The sequence below is a fragment of the Aegilops tauschii genome, chromosome 3 (assembly GCF_002575655.3).
Source record: "Aegilops tauschii subsp. strangulata cultivar AL8/78 chromosome 3, Aet v6.0, whole genome shotgun sequence".
Classification (NCBI taxonomy): domain Eukaryota; kingdom Viridiplantae; phylum Streptophyta; class Magnoliopsida; order Poales; family Poaceae; genus Aegilops; species Aegilops tauschii.
The window spans coordinates 583,065,239-583,082,651 of NC_053037.3; the positions used below are offsets into that span (position 1 = coordinate 583,065,239).

At 45.2% G+C, this 17,413-nt stretch overlaps 1 long non-coding RNA gene across 1 annotated transcript; it reads left to right on the forward strand.

Annotated features, from left to right (window-relative positions):
- Nucleotides 1-3,530: 3,530 nt before the first annotated feature.
- On the forward strand, nt 3,531-4,840 carry LOC120976236 (uncharacterized). Its single transcript, XR_005771484.3, has 2 exons — nt 3,531-3,731; nt 4,527-4,840. It is a non-coding gene; the product is annotated as an uncharacterized lncRNA (long non-coding RNA).
- The last annotated feature ends 12,573 nt before the right edge of the window (nt 4,841-17,413 follow it).

Sequence of the window (17,413 nt, forward strand, 5' to 3'; positions counted from 1 at the left end):
ACGCCTCTTTGTAAATATGGACGGTGAAGGCCTGTGTGAACCGTCTTTCATTGGCGTGCAGGATTTCTTTATTTAATGCCATGGAAATGGAATTCTTGCATGCAGAAGCAAAAGGAGGCCTTGGCGATCAAATTGAAGCAGGTGGAGGTCTGGTTTCAGAACCGCAGGGCAAGGTAAAAATATGAAGGAATCCCTTTTAACTAGTTCCTGTTCACATGCACATGTTCACGAGCACACATTGACATGGCCAAGCCTCACGTGCACGTGGTGAGTGAGCTTCAGAATTGAATTTTGTTTTTGTTGGGTCAGCTCAACCCAAAAGAACTGTGTCACACTCATGATTAACTATAGAATACACTAGCCTCACATTTCTGATTTCTTTGTAGTATCCAAGGAGTTGAGTGACTGCTTTAGATGGTGAAATGTTAACTACCACTACTATTTAGTTCATCTGACCATAACAATCAGGCCACCATCGGCCCTGTCAACACAGGCACACACATATTTTTTTCAAATAAACTGAAGCATTCTTTTTTTCATTTCATTTCATCATGTGTGTGCCAGATGCTTTTACTTCTGCAACGCGAATGAGCTAATGACGAACTACTCTAATTTAAATGAGTTGGGATCCATCACTACAATATGAGTATGTTTGCATTTTACTTAGCTTGTAATCAATAACCCAGTCCTTAACTAAATATTTGATTACATCATGAGGTTTTCTACAAATTAGTAAGCTGCTGCATTGTTGCTTATATTTGATACTACACAATGTGACTGGAGTTTATTGTGATTTGCAGAAGATAGAATCTGGATGCAATTGCTTTGATATTCCTGTTTGGCCCCCAGGCATGCTCATGAAGTACAATGAGGTGTTCTCATCTAACTATTTCGCCAATGGGTAAGCCTCACTGCAATCTTTCAAGTAGTAGTAGTACGGTGTCGCTATCATCTCTGTTTGTATATAAGTACGCCACTGTTGAGGTTTAGCAATCTCTGTTATGGTGTTGATCTGAATCATGCTTTTCTGTATGTGACAGCGAACTGGCTACCCTCGTGTAGTTGAGCAATTAGTATCCATACATGCCCAGTGCATGCCTAAATCCTGAGTTTTATTTTTAAACACCTCTCCATGTATGTGCAGTGCCTATTGTAATTGTCAAGTGTGAATTCTGTATATGAGGTGTGTTGTTCTCCTTGTAGTAATTTCTAGTAGCCTGCTTGTTACGTGCAGAGTGCACAACACATTACGTGTATTGAGGATGAAATGGTCAGAGTATGGCATTTTCAATTTAACTTACTTTTTTGGTGTTGAGCTGTCGATAAATTGGTGTTGGTACCATGATGCTTGAACTTTTATTTTCTTTTGGTAAATGAACTGCTGCTTTGGTGCATAGATGTATCTTCACGAGTCACAAAACTCCTGACATGTAGGCGACTGGAGCGCACCAGAAGCATTGACGGCAACTCAGTCCTAGGCGCCGCCCTCTGCTAGAGCGGTGCGTCCCCTCTCTGTTCTCCCATCCACCCCTAAGTTTTGGATTGGATCTTTAAGTGAACTCTAGCCATGCTCACTTGTAAATCTGGTTTGATGTTATGATAATCTGGTTTCATCGTTTCTATGAACTCTAGACATGCTAACTGTTTGATCGCTCCTGTATAACTTGACATGAATCTGTTATGCCCTTGATTTTTTACATAGTTTGTTCTCGCAGACCTGATGAAGCCATGATGCTTACCTCGCTGGAGCGTATCAACCCTGGCCATGGTACCACATTCTTAGTCATGAGGTCACTGTGCTACAACCGCAACAACGATATCTTCTCCAGTTAGATAAGTCTTCGGTCTATCCCATTTTTTTTCTGTTACTTGGTTTTGAGATGCCTATTTTGGGACGAAGGGAGTATTATTGTGTCGATTCCCTATGTGATATGGAAGCTATGGTATTTTGTTTTGAGTCTGTTGTAATTGATAATGATTTGTGTAAAATTAGTGTAGAACATATGTCCTGTTCATTTGTGCATGCTCAATTAACCATCTGAGATTGAATCTTTTTTTGCGTTCAACATCTAGAACCATTCTGTCCGTGTTGGTATTCATGTTACAACTGTGCTTTCTTGTCTCTTGTGTTGCGTGGTCCTTGTGGTTGTTACTGTTACATGTACATATGCTACATGATTCAGTCCCTAGCTGCTTTGTTTGTTTGTTTTTATTCTGTTTCTAACTCCTTTTGTTTATTGTTAGATGCCTTTGTTCAGCCTCTACAAACAAGAGCTCCAACCTGAAAGTGAAGAAAGCATAAGTATACTTGTAGAGCTAGTTATATGTTGTGATAGTGTCTGGGTGAAATGTACTATGTAAAGATTGTGCTATTAGCCAAAATTGGCATGTGTATTGATAATTTTTCCATCTGTTAACTGTTCTCAATGAAATATTGCTTCCAATTATGGAAATTGAAACCTAGGATGTACCTGGCAAGTGGGAACTAATAGTATTTGGCATCTAAAAAGGATGTGGCCCAAATAATACTCACAGGAAAAGGCTGAAAATTAAGGAAATAGAATGTAAAAGGCCTAGGCCCAATAGAAAAATACAAGAGACCCAAATAAGAAATGGTCCGCAAAAGGCCATGGCCTAGAAAATAAAAACGCCGAAATGAAAACGGCCAGAAAATAAAAAGCTATAATGTTGGGCCTGGCCCATGTAGCTGATCAAAATTAATAGGGAAAAATATATAAAAGGCTCAATTGTTGGGCTCGGCCCATGTAAAAAATGTTGAATTGGACCGGGCTGAATCTTATCAACCACCTTTTTAATTGGTCGCGATTTTGCCATGTCAGATTGCCACGTCGGATCCGACGTGGCCTGGGCAGACAGCCAGTGACCAAAACAAAAGGTCATGGGTTCAATGACCTTTTGTTTTGGTGGTGGAATTCCACGACCTTCTCACAGAGAAGGTCGTTAATTTCAGTTTACGACCGCCAGCTTTTGACCTTCTGTTTTTGGTCAAAGAGATATACAGTATTTTTGATACTAATGTGATATTAATACCATTGACTAAGAGAAATAAATGCAGGATCATTGGCTAATATTTGATTAAGACTATATAAAATTTGCACTACATTTAAATAAATATGAAATCGAAACATTTATATAAAAGAATGTAAGATATTTATGTAGAATCAGCAAGATGTGGCAACAATAATTTAAGACAAATACATGGATGCAAGATGATTACCTAAGATATGCGGCATTTATTTGCCCCAGCAAGACATATGCAATTTTCTATAATGTTGTAATACTAATACCATTGCATGAAAAATAAATGGAAGATCAATGCCTAATATTTGACTATGACTATATCGAAACTAGTACTACATATAAATAACATGAAATGCATACCATTTATATAAAATAGTATATGTCATTTATGTAGAACCAGCAAGACATGGCAATAATTATTCAGGAGAAATACTTGGATGCGAGGTCATTGCATAAGATGCTATTGTGCCTCTCTAATATAAATAGCAGCAAACGAAGGAGTTTATTGGCAGCACCAAACACAGACGAACATAAGAAGGACGGACGAATAGAATAGAAGTAACATCTTTGTTTCATGGCACTCATCGGGAGCACTACAACACGATCGACGATCGTGTGCCTGATGGTTGTTGCTTTGGTGGTGTTTGCTACTATAAGCTTTACCTTGCCATGTTGCCATGCTGGCACTGGTATGTAAGACATCTCCTTACTTTGATATGCATTTTCCAAATTCTTAAACTTGTTAATGCTTTCGTACACCCCCTTTGAAAAGTTTACACGGGTGTTAAAATTGCTTAAATGATTAACAAATTCATACCACTATCTTCCCGACGGCTCAATCAAGAGGCTAGAACCAACAGTGGCACCTGCTCCGCAATAAAGAAACTAGAACCAATGATGGCTAACCTTCTCTATGACACCCGCTGCTCCATGACTTACCAATACTTCCCACAAGGACATATATCAGGCCCACGGTGATTACACATATAAATATTTGAGTCTTCTTGATTATAGATAGCCTTGAATGTTGATCATGTTTGATGGTATGTGTTGTAGTTTATTTAGTGCTAGTACGATAGGTAGAACAGATCTTGAGCGTGAATTTTTAATAGAAGAGTTTTATACAACTCAGATTAGTATAGTTAGGAGACTTGAAAGATCGAAGTTTTCGTATTAAATCAGATCACTAACGGCAGTCGAGCGTACATGAAATCATTATGCCACTATAGGCTTGCAACATGTCCGCCCTCGGCGGTAGGCGAGCTACCCATGTCTATTGGCTATTGCAGCACCAGCCTGCAGATCATACATTGAAACAATTGATTTGGATATAAAAGGCCATACTAGACATTTTTTTTATCGAACGGGTAACTCTTAATCTCCACCTTTGTAACCGTTTTCTAGGTGGTGTACAGAAGCAAACCTCAATTAACCTATATAAAGCACATATTGTTTGATAAATGTGCATATGTTGTATTTTGTAGAATCTACTAAAAAGGCGGTGTGTGAGACGCTGGATGCATGTATCTCTGATGCTGGATGCAAAGCTATCTGCGAGGGTAGTGGCATGGTTTTCTACTATAACTCGTGTGCGGGTCGCGATTTTCCAATCTGTTGCTGCATACCTATGTAAGGGGGCGCTCTTCCGCCGTGTTGCTGCACAGAAATATAAAATTTATTGGTGGTTCTCGGCCCGAGCTATGCAATTCTGAATAATTATATGCTTGTAATGCAGCTACTTATTTTCCATATTGTCTATTGTTTGTCTTATGCACACAAGTATAATGATTATCGTCTACTGCATGTCCTTTTCTTTTCTGGAAAAGGCTATTATCTGTCTTGTGCTTATGCATGGAAGAGATTGTATATATCTCTATCCATGGGTGCATGTGAGTTCGACCATGCAATGCAATAATGTACACATGTGTCAGGTGCTAACTAAACAGTATAGCGCACTCATGCAAAAGCAATCCACTTAAACTAAACCAGCACAACGACCGGGCTTCACTACGAAGCAAACCTGGTTGTTGCTCAAAACAAAAAGTTGCTCAAAAAAACGAAGCAAACCTGGTTGCCATAAAACAGGACCCAAAAAAAGGAAAAAATAGCTAGCTAAATCAGCAGTACTGTAATTAGGCAAGGGAATTCAGTTTAATTTGTTGGAGCAGTAATTGTAAAACGGACTCGCTAAATCTCAGTCCATTGAGATTTAGTGAAGCCTCAGTCGACATGCCATCCATCGGATCTTTGTTTGCTTCAAGATTCGCACTGGAAGTGGGTTGTCTTGCTTCGGCTTGTGTAACTCGTGTGTCCAGCCCGTTTGTTTGTTTATTTGTCAGGCTTCTTTGTGTTGGGGGACAGGGAGGGTTTTCTCGGTGGGCTGTTTGCTGGGCTGGGTAGGCGTTCCACTGATTTCTTCTGTTTGTTTTTTCCAGCTGTCATACTGTAGACCTGAGAGTAGGTGTTCCTTCAATTTCTTCTGTTTGTTGGTTCCAGTAGATTGTTTTAAGTAGAGATTAGTAGTTATCTTCATGTTTCCTATTTGAGGGGGATTTGTTTGTTCCAGTAGTTTGGACAAAGTGCAGATTAATAGTTTCTTTTTTACCAGTAGTCAAAATATATTTTGGATCAACAGAGATTAGTAAGATTTATTTCCATTTCCCCATTCTTAGCAGAGGATATCTCCACGTGTGTCCTTTTTTGCTATACTTTTTTCAAGCAGAGAGAATATCCCCATGTGTTTCCCCTTTTTGTGTGTTCTTTATTTTTTTGCTATATTGTATATTTGGGTGAGATTTTTTTCTTCTAAATTCCAGTAGTATGGATCAAGTACATATTTTATTTCAAGCAGAGTTTCTAGTAGTTTCAAGCAGAGCCCCCTCCCCAATTTTTTTAGGCTGTGTATATTAGAGAACGTAACAATATAAGCAATGTGCATCTGAGAAAACGTAACAATATATATAAGGGCATCACTAGGCATCAGACTACTGATACTTTGCATCTATCAGACTAGTCAAATGCCGTAGGATTGGGTTAATCTACAGCGTACGATGAGGCCTAGTAAATGGAGCGTCCGGCTAGTTAGTATGGATAGTAATTGTGATTTATTTCCATAACCACTACCTTAAATTACGGCTAATTAAATGCAAGATTCTATCCGCTGTGGGCTTGGACGTGAGGAGGTTTGCTTCCTTATTTAGCATTCTTGATTCCAATATTATTTAAAAATTGCTTCCAAACAATATTTTTCGCTTAAAAACTAAAATTGCTTCGAATGTGGGTTTTGTCAGCCATGTGGACATGTAGATTTTTTTCCCAACGTGATGCTTTCTTTTCTTTGGAGCAATAGATTTATTTCATGGTGAATTAAACGTGCTTCTGCCTACTGATGAATTTGCATCCACGGTGAAATCAACGTGCTACAGTTTAATAGAAATTCGTTTCTTAATGGAAAATTTTGCTTCGAAACATAAAAATCTTGTTTCCAGCGAATATTTGATGCATGTCACCCCTTCGAAACATAAAAATCTTGTCTCCAAAAAAATAACCATTATCATATGTACACATGTTTCAAGCACATTAGGACGTGTATGAAAAAAATACAAATGTTCACAATTTGCTTCCATTGATTGAAAGTAATGCTTCCAAATACAAATCTTATTGCTTCTTAATCCATAGTTCTCCTCTATGCTCCATCCAACTGCGTCCGACCTAGTCTTGACAAGCTTCATTTTCTCCCCCAAAGCCGCCGCGGGTGTCAACGTTAGTGAGCATTGGCGCTATTGAGAGGCCGACGATCTTGGCTTGTGACAAACGAGGGTGTGCCAAGCTAGCTTATTTGCTTCCAAACAGATCTCAGGTTGTGCACCGTGCGCCTTGTATCAACCATCATGTTATTCTTGTTGTCGGTAGGCATGTTCTTCTCTTGTTATCGACACTGCAAAAATTATAAAGAAATGAGTTGTTTGACTTGAATTCAAAAACGACGCCTACAAAACATTACGAAGCATGCAAAGGAAACAAGTTGAACACAGCATAGAAGCGTATGTATCAAACATACGAAGCAAACCATACACTGTGAAGAAGTACAACTATGTTATGTATGAAGCGAATTGTATGCCAGGAAGAAGCACAAATATGATACGTAGGAAGCATGGAAATTTGAAAGCATATATCCATATAATCTCAAAATAGTAGCGCAACGAGCACAGTGAAAAAACTCAGCCAAAAGGGACGCGCACTTGTTCTCATGGTTTCTTATCCTCGGGCCATCTGATGATCCTCAAGCTGCAGGGTTAGGCAACAACACCAGCGGCCACCCCGTTGGAGATGAGCGCGACACCACGTACGGAAGGGTGGCCCTCCAGCACGGTGGAAGGGAAGGAAGTGGACGTGCTGCTAGAAGAGAAGAGGAGGCAGGTGCGTGCGAGGCCATCGGAGAAGGGGATCTGGGCGGTGCGAGCGAGGTGGAAGAGCTCCGGGCAGTGCCTGCGGTTGCGGCGATTGGAATCAGGAGGGATACGGGGATAGTTGATCGATCAGGGAGATGTTATGGGCGGGGTTTGTGGGTTGTTTGTTTCTGGACGAGGGGATATTCTTTTTTTTTTAACATATGGGCACAATCTGTGACTGTCCGACCCAACTGAATCGAGGGCAGTCCACTGGTCTGACGTTGGCCTCCTATCAGTCTATAGATAGGAAGTGTTTCCCTATAAGCAAATAGGGCTCCTTCGAGTCCTTCCCCTCAGTTCAACATGCATCCATTAAATGTGTGGACAATTACCACAAATAACATGAAGCAACGGGGGAGCAGGTGGTATCATGTTTTTGATGGTTGTGGTCGCCTCCGTAATGAAGACGTCCGACACCTTAGCATCGTTCCCCTCTGCAGCGCCGATGTCCGAGGGAGCCACCCCCTCGAAGTTAAGGGAGCGGCGCACCTGGCCCAGCGCTAACGCCGACGCTCCAAATCTCCTCTTCTTCGAACATGGCAACACCTTGAATGTCGGTGGAGAAGGCTGCTTTCCATAGTTATTTCGAATGCTGATAAAAAATCCAGTCATGTAGCCTGACATGCCACAACAGAAGCACAAAATGGAGCTTTTCATATTTGACAACGTACCAAATTTCCACGACGCCGGCCACCAGTGCCGTGAAGACGTACTGCTTTAGTGGCTGCTCCTCGATGATGGATGATGATCCGCCAGGTACACGAACAGGAGACGCACCAGCACCAGGCAACCGTTCCGCGCTGCAGTAGGCTATCTCCAAGTCAATGATATACCAAGTCGTCGTCGTCCTCCAGCAACTCAGCACTACAACCTTGCTAGCTCTCTGCACTGGAGGTGGACCCACCAGGGTTATCATCCCAATGGTAGCCACTTGGGTGACCACGCCTATGCTTTACAGAATATTTTCCATCCGTGGTCCTCTTGGTTGTACCCACCCGAGGAGTAGTGCTCGCCATGTCAGGCTACCCAGCTCAGCCATCGCCATTCTGACTACTAGTGGCACCCTGGATCTGTGTTTTGAATTTCGGCCGAGAAAAACGGATTTCGGCCATCTCGGCCTGGGGCGAAATCTATCTGCTCAGGACAGAGAAGGAACACCCAGAGCATGGTAGGGAAAAACCAAGTTTGAAGATACAGAAGAAACGATTAACCGGGAAGATGCAAATATGCGCCAAATTCTGCCCCCAATTCAAATAGGAGGATATTAAATATAATTAAGGTCAAATCCTCCACCAGAAACTTCCGATCTGAAATCCTAGAAGAAGCACTGCACCTGCTATCTCCAAATTGACTCGTGCAATCCCCACCCACGGAAATGGTCACGCCAGTTGCTTCGATCCATAATCCACACCCACTTGTCCTTTCCCAATAGAAAAACAAGCAAACCAATAATCCACGTCTCGGCCCAGGCTCATCTGCACCTGCATCTGATGGGCAGTAAATTCAAAAACATTTGTCTAAAAAAAAGTAAATTCAAAAACAGATAGTCGACAAATAAAAAAAGTGTTATTTTTAGCATCGGAGACGCTCTAGCTAGGTGCTTGTGAAATTTCATGGTGAATCGGCATACGAGGAACGCTCACCAAATAAAGATAAAATCAGCTATTTTTTGAAGTTTCTTTGAGGCCATTTTTGTGAGACCTCCTCGAGTGTCCATTCACCATGAAAATTTTCAACCACCCAACGCACTAGAGCATCTTCAATGCCAAAAAAACATTGAGACATAACCCTGATGTGTGGGAACTGCGCACTTTGACCGTCTTCGGAAGGAGGTAGAACATGCGTCTATTCTCTTTATTTGTGTTAGGGTATGTCATTGCAACATGGAAAACCAAAATTGATCCCATGTTTTCACAAGATACCCTCCCGTTGCCTCGAAATAGGGGTTTCACACTATATGTCCATAAGCTTCGTGTCGGACAGTCATGTTTGTGAAGAAAGTTCCACATCAAAGTTGTGTATTGAATTCTTCCACCTTACACACCATCCTTACATAAATATATTAGGGCCACATGCAAGTAGGGGAGGTTTTCCAAGCCTCCCTCGCCCGGTTTCAGACATAACCCTGATGCATGGGTCCCGCGTCGTCTAGCCCTTTGATCGGCTTCTAAATAGCATAGACCATGCGTCTTTTCCCTTTTTTGTGTTAGGGTAGGTCATAGCAACATGAAAAAACAAAATTGAGCCCAAGTTTTCACAAGATTCCCTACCGTTGCCTCGAAGTGTGGGTTTCACACTATAAGTCCAGAACCTCCATGCGGGATAGTCCAGCCTCATAAGGAAGTGCCACGTCAAAACTGTGTATTGGCTCTTTACATATTACACAGCTTAGAAGCAGCACGCATTACTAGAGCCAACTAGGATCATACAAGCAACTTCTCTTCCTCTTACTTAAAACAAAACTTCTCTTCCTCTTTCTTAAAGTAGCAAAGTGGTGGAAGCCCGAGGGCTTACCCATATATACATTTATTAGGTCGATATGCAAGTAGGGAGGGTTTTCAGCCTTCCTTCGCTCGATTTAACCCTAATGCTCGCCACCCGACATGGTAAACGGGAACCCGGGGTGAAGGAGTCCTGAATTAGGGGTTCCTCAGGCGTCCGAGCTCTGTGACCTGGGCCGGACTCATGGGCCGTGAAGGTACAATGTGGAAGGCGTTCCCCCGTGCCCAGATGGGACTCCTCTTGGCGTGGAAGACAAGCTTGGCATTCGGATATGAAGATTCCCTTCTCTGTAAACCGACTATGTACAACCCTAGTCCCCTCCGGTGTCTATATAAACCGGAGGGTTTAGTCCGTAGAGGCAATCATAATCATACAGGCTAGACATCTAGGGCTTAGCCATTACGATCTCGAGGTAGATGAACTCTTGTAAACCCCATACTCATCCAAGATAATCAAGCAGGAAGTAGGGTATTACCTCCATCAAGAGGGCCCGAACCTGGGTAAACATCGTGTCCCTGTCTCCTGTTACCTTCGATCCTCAGACGCACAGTTCGGGACCCCCTACCCGAGATCTACCGGTTTTGACACCGACATTGCTGCTTTCATTGAGAGTTCCTCTATGGCTTCGACAACAAGATTGATGGGCCACCTTGTTATCAAGGACAATATCACTTCCGGAGGAGCCCTGGCCTCAGGCCAAACCCTCCGGCTGGGCAGCTTTACCATGACCGCCCCTTCGGCCATTAAGCCGATGGTGACTTTCCATGTCATCGAAAATCGTCTCCGTGTTGGCTCCGAATACTCCAAACAGACGGATCCGGCGGATTTGTCGTCTTTAAACGAACTCCTGGATTGCATCGCCGCCCTGGGGGTCGGTACAGACTATGATCAGATTGGGCTTAAACCTGATCAGAGAGAAATCAAATCTCCCCCGATCACCCATCAGATAGCGGTCGTAGAGAAGTAGAACAACAACAACTCTTCCCCTATGTTGAAAACGAGCTATGTTCGGATTTCCGAGCTCGGAGAGACGGATACCCGCCTCCGGGGCGACAGTCTCAGTCCTCCGAACTTAGAATCGGGCGCTGAGCCTAAAGAATCTTTGGACATCCCGGAGCCAGAACTAATAAACTCGAAAGTTTTTCAAACTCCGGACTCCACATCGGGTCAGGGCTCGAATTTAAGGCCACCCACCCACCACAAGCAATATTCACCAAGCAATTCTGGTGCTCCGGATGTATGCGACCTCATGTACGTACGATAGAAGTCTCAGGAAATGGTCCATCACTTTTGGGCCAGATTCCTCCTTGTCAAGGACAAGATTAAAGATTGCCGCGACGAGGACACGATTTCAGTATTCTACAATAATTGCACGGACGAAGGAATCCTCAATGCCCTCAACCGCTGTCGCGTATTACACTTCACTGACTTGGCGACCATAGTATAGAAGTACTGCGCAATGGAAAGCGCCTGGAAAACTCAAACAGTTCGTTGGGAACCACCGACCTTCACGCCACCTCCCTGGCGGGCAAAAAGGATGCACCCTCGCGGGGTAGCCGACCCCGCAGGCAAGAAAATTAAACCCATTACGGGACGAGGAACCGTTCTCGAGGGATGGCTCGATAAGCCATGCAAAATACACACGACACCGGATACCGAATCAACCCACAGCCTCAGAGCATGTTGGATACTCCGACAAGTGGCCAAGAGCGGCGAGGATATCCTCACCGAAAACACCTCAGAGCAACACTCCTTGGAAGACGACGATCTCAGAGTATTAACGGTCTTCGAGACCTTCGCTTCAAACAATCGGCGCAAGAGGGCACTCCGTGACCTCACCGAAGTCCGCCAAGTCGGAGCAATAAACCCCTCGAATGACACGGCCATACCTTTTAATGCCGATGACGAACCAAAACTCCGGACAGTCCGGGCACCAGCCGCCTTGGTCCTCAATCCAATTGTGGATGGCTTGCGGCTCACTAAAGTGCTCATGGATGGCGCATCGGACTGAACCTCATCTACGAGGACACGATCGATAAAATGCAAATAGACAGGAGCCGCATTGAACACAGTAATACGACCTTTCGAGGAATCATTCCTAGTCGGGAAGCAAGATGCGCGGGAAAAATTAAACTCGATGTGGTATTCGGCACGCCAGAGAACTATCGGTCCGAATAGATAACCTTCCAAGTAGCCCCTTTCAACAGTGGATATCATGCCCTGTTGGGGCGAGATGCATTCACGCGCTTTCAAGCCATACCTCATGACGGGTATATGAAGCTCAAGATGCCCGGGCCCAATGGTATTATCACTCTTGCCAGTGATCCGGACATAGCACTCCGCGCCGAAAACAAAACCGCATCCCTGGCCCTCGAGGCACTATCCGAGGCCCTCGCGGCCGAAGAATTAACCGCACTACGCTCCACGGTGGATAGGGACGATGTAATCCTTGATAAGCGGCCCAAATCCACCTCCTTCAAACCAGCAGATGAAACAGTCAAATTTCAAGTCCACCCGACGGACCCCAAGAAGACAACTTCCATCGGGACACAGCTGGACCCGACGGTCGACGCCGCACTACGCGCGTTCCTGCGCGAGAACTAGGACATATTCGCCTGACACCCTTCTGACATGCCAGGAATCCCACGACGGTTGGCCGAACACAGCCTCAATATATTAAAGGGATACAAGCCGGTCAAGCAAACACCGCGGCGCTTTTCCGAACCCAAACGACAAGCTATGGGGGAGGAGCTAGCCAAGTTAATCGAGGCCGGGTTCATCAGAGAAATAAAACACCCGGACTGGCTAGCAAACTTGGTGATGGTACCGAAGAAGGATAAATCCTGGCGCCTGTGCGTCAATTTCGAAGACCTCAACAAGGCCTGCCCTAAGGATCCCTTCCCCCTCCCTCGCATCAATCAGATCATTGATGCTACTGCAGGACACGACTCACTGTGTTTCCTCGACGCATACTCCGGATACCATCAAATCAAAATGAAGGAGTCTGATCAAGCCTCAACGACATTCATTACCCCATATGGGCCTTTCTGCTTCAACACTATGCCCTTCGGGCTGAAAAACGCCGGCGCCACCTACCAGCGCATGATTCAAACATGCTTGGAGAAACAAATCGGCAATACGGTCGAAGCATACGTGGATGACGTCGTCATCAAAACTAAGCACGTCAAGTCACTAGTAGACGACCTGCGTCTCACATTCAACAACCTCCGCACATATGACATCAAGCTCAATCCGGAAAAGTGTGTTTTCGGCGTCCCCGCCGGAAAACTGCTGGGCTTCATCGTTTTCAATAGAGGAATTGAGGCAAACCCAGCCAAAATCCGAGCTTTGTCACAACTGGCTACACCAACAGACCTCAAACAGGTCCAAAAACTAGCCGGATGCGTGGCGGCTTTAAGCTGCTATGTCTCCAGATTAGGAGAAAAGGCATTGCCACTATATCGCCTGCTCCGACGCACCAACCACTTCGAGTGGACGGATGCGGCAACGACCGGACTGGAAGAAATAAAAGCTCTTTTAGCAAGCAACCCAATCCTGGCCGTGCCGAACATCGGCGAACCCATGTTATTATACATCTCTGCAACACACCAGGTGGTGAGTGCAGTGCTCGTCGTCGAACGAGAGGAGGACGGACATAAGTTCCCACTTTAGAAACCGGTATACTATGGATGCACTATCCTCACACCATGCAAATCCCGGTACCCTCATTACCAAAAGATAGCATATGCGGTCTTCATGGCATCCCGGAAGCTACGGCACTACTTCCAAGGGTGCTCGATCACGGTGGCTTCCGAAGTACCACTCAATGACATCATAAACAACCGTGACGCTACAGGCGGGATCGCCAAGTGGGCCATTGAGCTCTTGCCATTTGATATAACATACAAACCACGCCGAGCCATCAAATCCCAAGTATTGGCTGACTTCGTCGCCGAATGGACAGAGGCCGAGCTCCCTAAAGAGCGGTCATGCACTTCGATGGCTCTAAAATGCTGGCCGGTCTAGAGCGGGCGTTGTTTTAACGTCCCCCATAGGAGACGCAATACAGTACGTACTCCAAATATTATATACAGACTCCTATAACGCAGCCGAATACGAGGCCTTATTGCACGGTCTTCGGATGGCTGTCTCCATGGGCATACAATGCCTGGAGGTGCGCGGGGATTCAAACCTTGCAATATCCCAAATAAATGGAGACTTCGACGCAAAGGATCCGAAGATGGCGGCCTATCATAACGCCGTACTCAAAATATCAGCTCGGTTCGAAGGACTCGAGTTTCATCATGTGGCTCGAGAAAGTAATCAAGCAGCGGATGTCCTTGCTCGCATGGGCGCCAAGCGTGACCCCGTCCCGCCTAACATCTTTTTGGAACGGCTCTTTAAGCCATCCGTGGCATGGCAGGATGAGAGCTGCAACTCTTGTCCGGATCCGATTATACCCCCAGATTCCGAACACCATACCGATATCATCGGGGGCTCAGCCACCGAAATAACACCATCGGCACATCTAATAATGGCACTAATTGCCCCATGGACCGAACCCTTCTTGGCCTACCTCAATATGCGAGAGCTCCCTGAGGATCAGAATGAGGCGCGATGCATTGTTCGGCGTTCGAAAGCCTACAAGGTCCATGAAGGAGTGCTCTACAATAAGAGCGCTACCGGAGTCCTTCAAAGATGTATCTCCGAAGAGGAAGGACGGCAGCTCCTGGCCGAAATCCACGCTGGCCTCGGCGGTCACCACATCGCGGCTCGGGCTCTTGTAAGTAAAGCCTTCCATACCAGTTTCTTCTGGCCGACGGCCCGAGCAGATGCACAGGACCTTGTCCAACGTTGTGTAGGATGCCAGCTTTTCACCAATCAAAGCCATATGCTGCCTACCGCTCTACAAACATTCCCCATTACTTGGCCTTTCACGGTCTGGGGGCTTGACATGGTCGGACCCCTTGAAGGGGGAAGCCATAAGAAAAAATATCTGCTGGTCTTGGTGGATAAATTCACTAAGTGGATAGAGGCCAAACCAGTTAAAACGGCTGAAGCCGGACCAGTGATAGACTTTATATCCGGTGTTGTACACCGTTATGGTGTCCCATACAGCATCATCACCGATAATGGCTCCAATTTCACAGCCGAGGAAGTGAAAACCTGGTGTGCTAACCTGGGCATCAAGCTCGATTATGCCTCCGTTTATCACCCACAAACAAACGGTCAAGTCGAACGGGCCAATGGTCTTATCATGAGCGGCATTAAGCCTAGACTAGTGCGGTCTTTAAAAGAGTTAGACAAACACTGGGTCGAGGAGCTCGACTCTGTACTCTGGGGGCTGCGGACCACGCCCAATTGCACCACCGGTCACACACCATTCTTCATGGTGTACGGCGCAGAGGCTGTTTTGCCCTGCGACATCATTCATTACTCACCTCGAGTGCGCATGTATGAAGAGAGAGAAGCCGAGCTTGAACGCGATGTTTAGATGCCCCGGAGGAGGAACGCGATGTTGCAAAATCCCGTTCCTTATTCTATCAACAACAAACTCGCAGATACCAAAGCAGAGAAGTGCGGGCCAAGACTTATAATGTTGGTGAACTTGTTCTACGCTTGCCAGAAAAGAAAAAGGAAAAACTCAAGCCCAAGTGGGAGGGTCCCTTCATTATAGATGAAGTTCTCACTGGAGGCGCGTACCGCCTGATGCATTGGATAATCGCTTAGAGCCGAACTCGTGGAATGCCGCCAGACTCCGGAGATTCTACGCCTAGAGCCGGACTCATTGTTCGTTTTCTTTTTCTCCTTTTTCTATTTTTTCTCTCTTTCAATTTTTTCTTTAGCTTTATAGCTCTTGTATGGATAGACCGTACACTTATGAGGTACACATCCTTAAATGTACACGCCCATAATACCTGAGGGCTTCTTTTACAGAAGTTTATTATCATTTTCCGAGCGTCAAGCTTACAACATATGTGTCCTTTTCTCATATGTACCTTTTCTTCGACATCATATGCACCTTTATGACTTAAGTTTTTGCCAAGCAGGGTTGCCTGGCTCCTGTGCTTATGCCCTATGTTCCCATTTGTTCGGCTAGGGCATAAAGGGAGCACCTCTGCGATTGTTACAACTGGGTCATCCGGACTTGTACCTCAGACTGGGTGAAGCCGAACGCTAGCGTTCTTAAGGGAATAATCGGTCGGCGGACTAAAGATGTTTTACCTTGATTACACTATGAACCCCCAGATATTACGTATACTGCGATTTTTCGAATCTTAGTTTGGGCATGCATACTAACGCATGTTCACCCAGGGAAAGGAACCCTTAACGGAACTATTCTCTATGGAAGATGTTCCTTACAATAAACAAGTAATATAACATTGCTAGCCGGATACAACTTGTCTGTTCAAGCAACTATGACCCCTACGCGTGGTTTCCACGCATGCCCCGGTATTTATTACTAGTCCGGTATTCGGAAACACTCCGCACCTTTGGGTCCGGAGGTTGAAGCGAAAAGGTCTGCCATGACAATTAATTTACAATTCAGCTAGGGACAAATTTGTCAATTGAAGTACATAGTCACTCAGACTCAAAAACTTCTTCTTCTATACCGTCTAACAGGCTGTCTAGCTTACAATCCTCTTGTGAAAACTTGGCGGCTTTCTTTACTTGGTCATATACAAGGCTCACTGGAATTTCTGGTCCATCTGACCCCCAAGGCCCGACCCGGGGGCCATATGATTCGGATCAAGTTTGGTGTACCGTGTTTTCACCATGGCCCAGGCTTCCCGAGCACCTTCTTGGCATGCCAATATATTCCATAATTTAAAGCGGCGCCAAGCTCCCTTGAATAGTTCCACAAGCTCCCCCATACTTCCTGGAGGGGAGGCGGATGGCCAGAAAGCCTTGGCAACGCTCCGCATTGCTTTTCGAGCTTGATCGTGCACTTGGGACAGCTCTTGTAGCAGATCGCCTTGAGATCCGGACATTTCCTCTTCGGGACGGCCAGTCAGCATACCTGCAGACATAAATCTGTTAACTCATTTCTTTACCACACTACATGAAGGTAAGTTCCAAAGCATACTGAGTATGCCGCCCCGTAGCTTCCTATTCTCTTTTACGGCGTCCACTAGCTGGGCTCGCACGTCTTTTAGCTCTTCGCCTAGCAGGGTGTTGGAATCCTTCAGCTTGTTCTTATCATCTCTAGTCCATGTTAACACCGGTTCGCCAGCGGCTAGTTGCCTTACGGCCTGTTGTTTACCCGCCTGCGCGGCTTTCAGTTCCTCTTTCAGTTGATCTAACGATCCCGCGATGAGAAAATACAACAGTATTAACATTACTGGTATATGATTATATTTTTCTGGATGGAGGGGAACATTACCAGGCGGTGGATTTCTCCAGCTCAACGGTGGCAA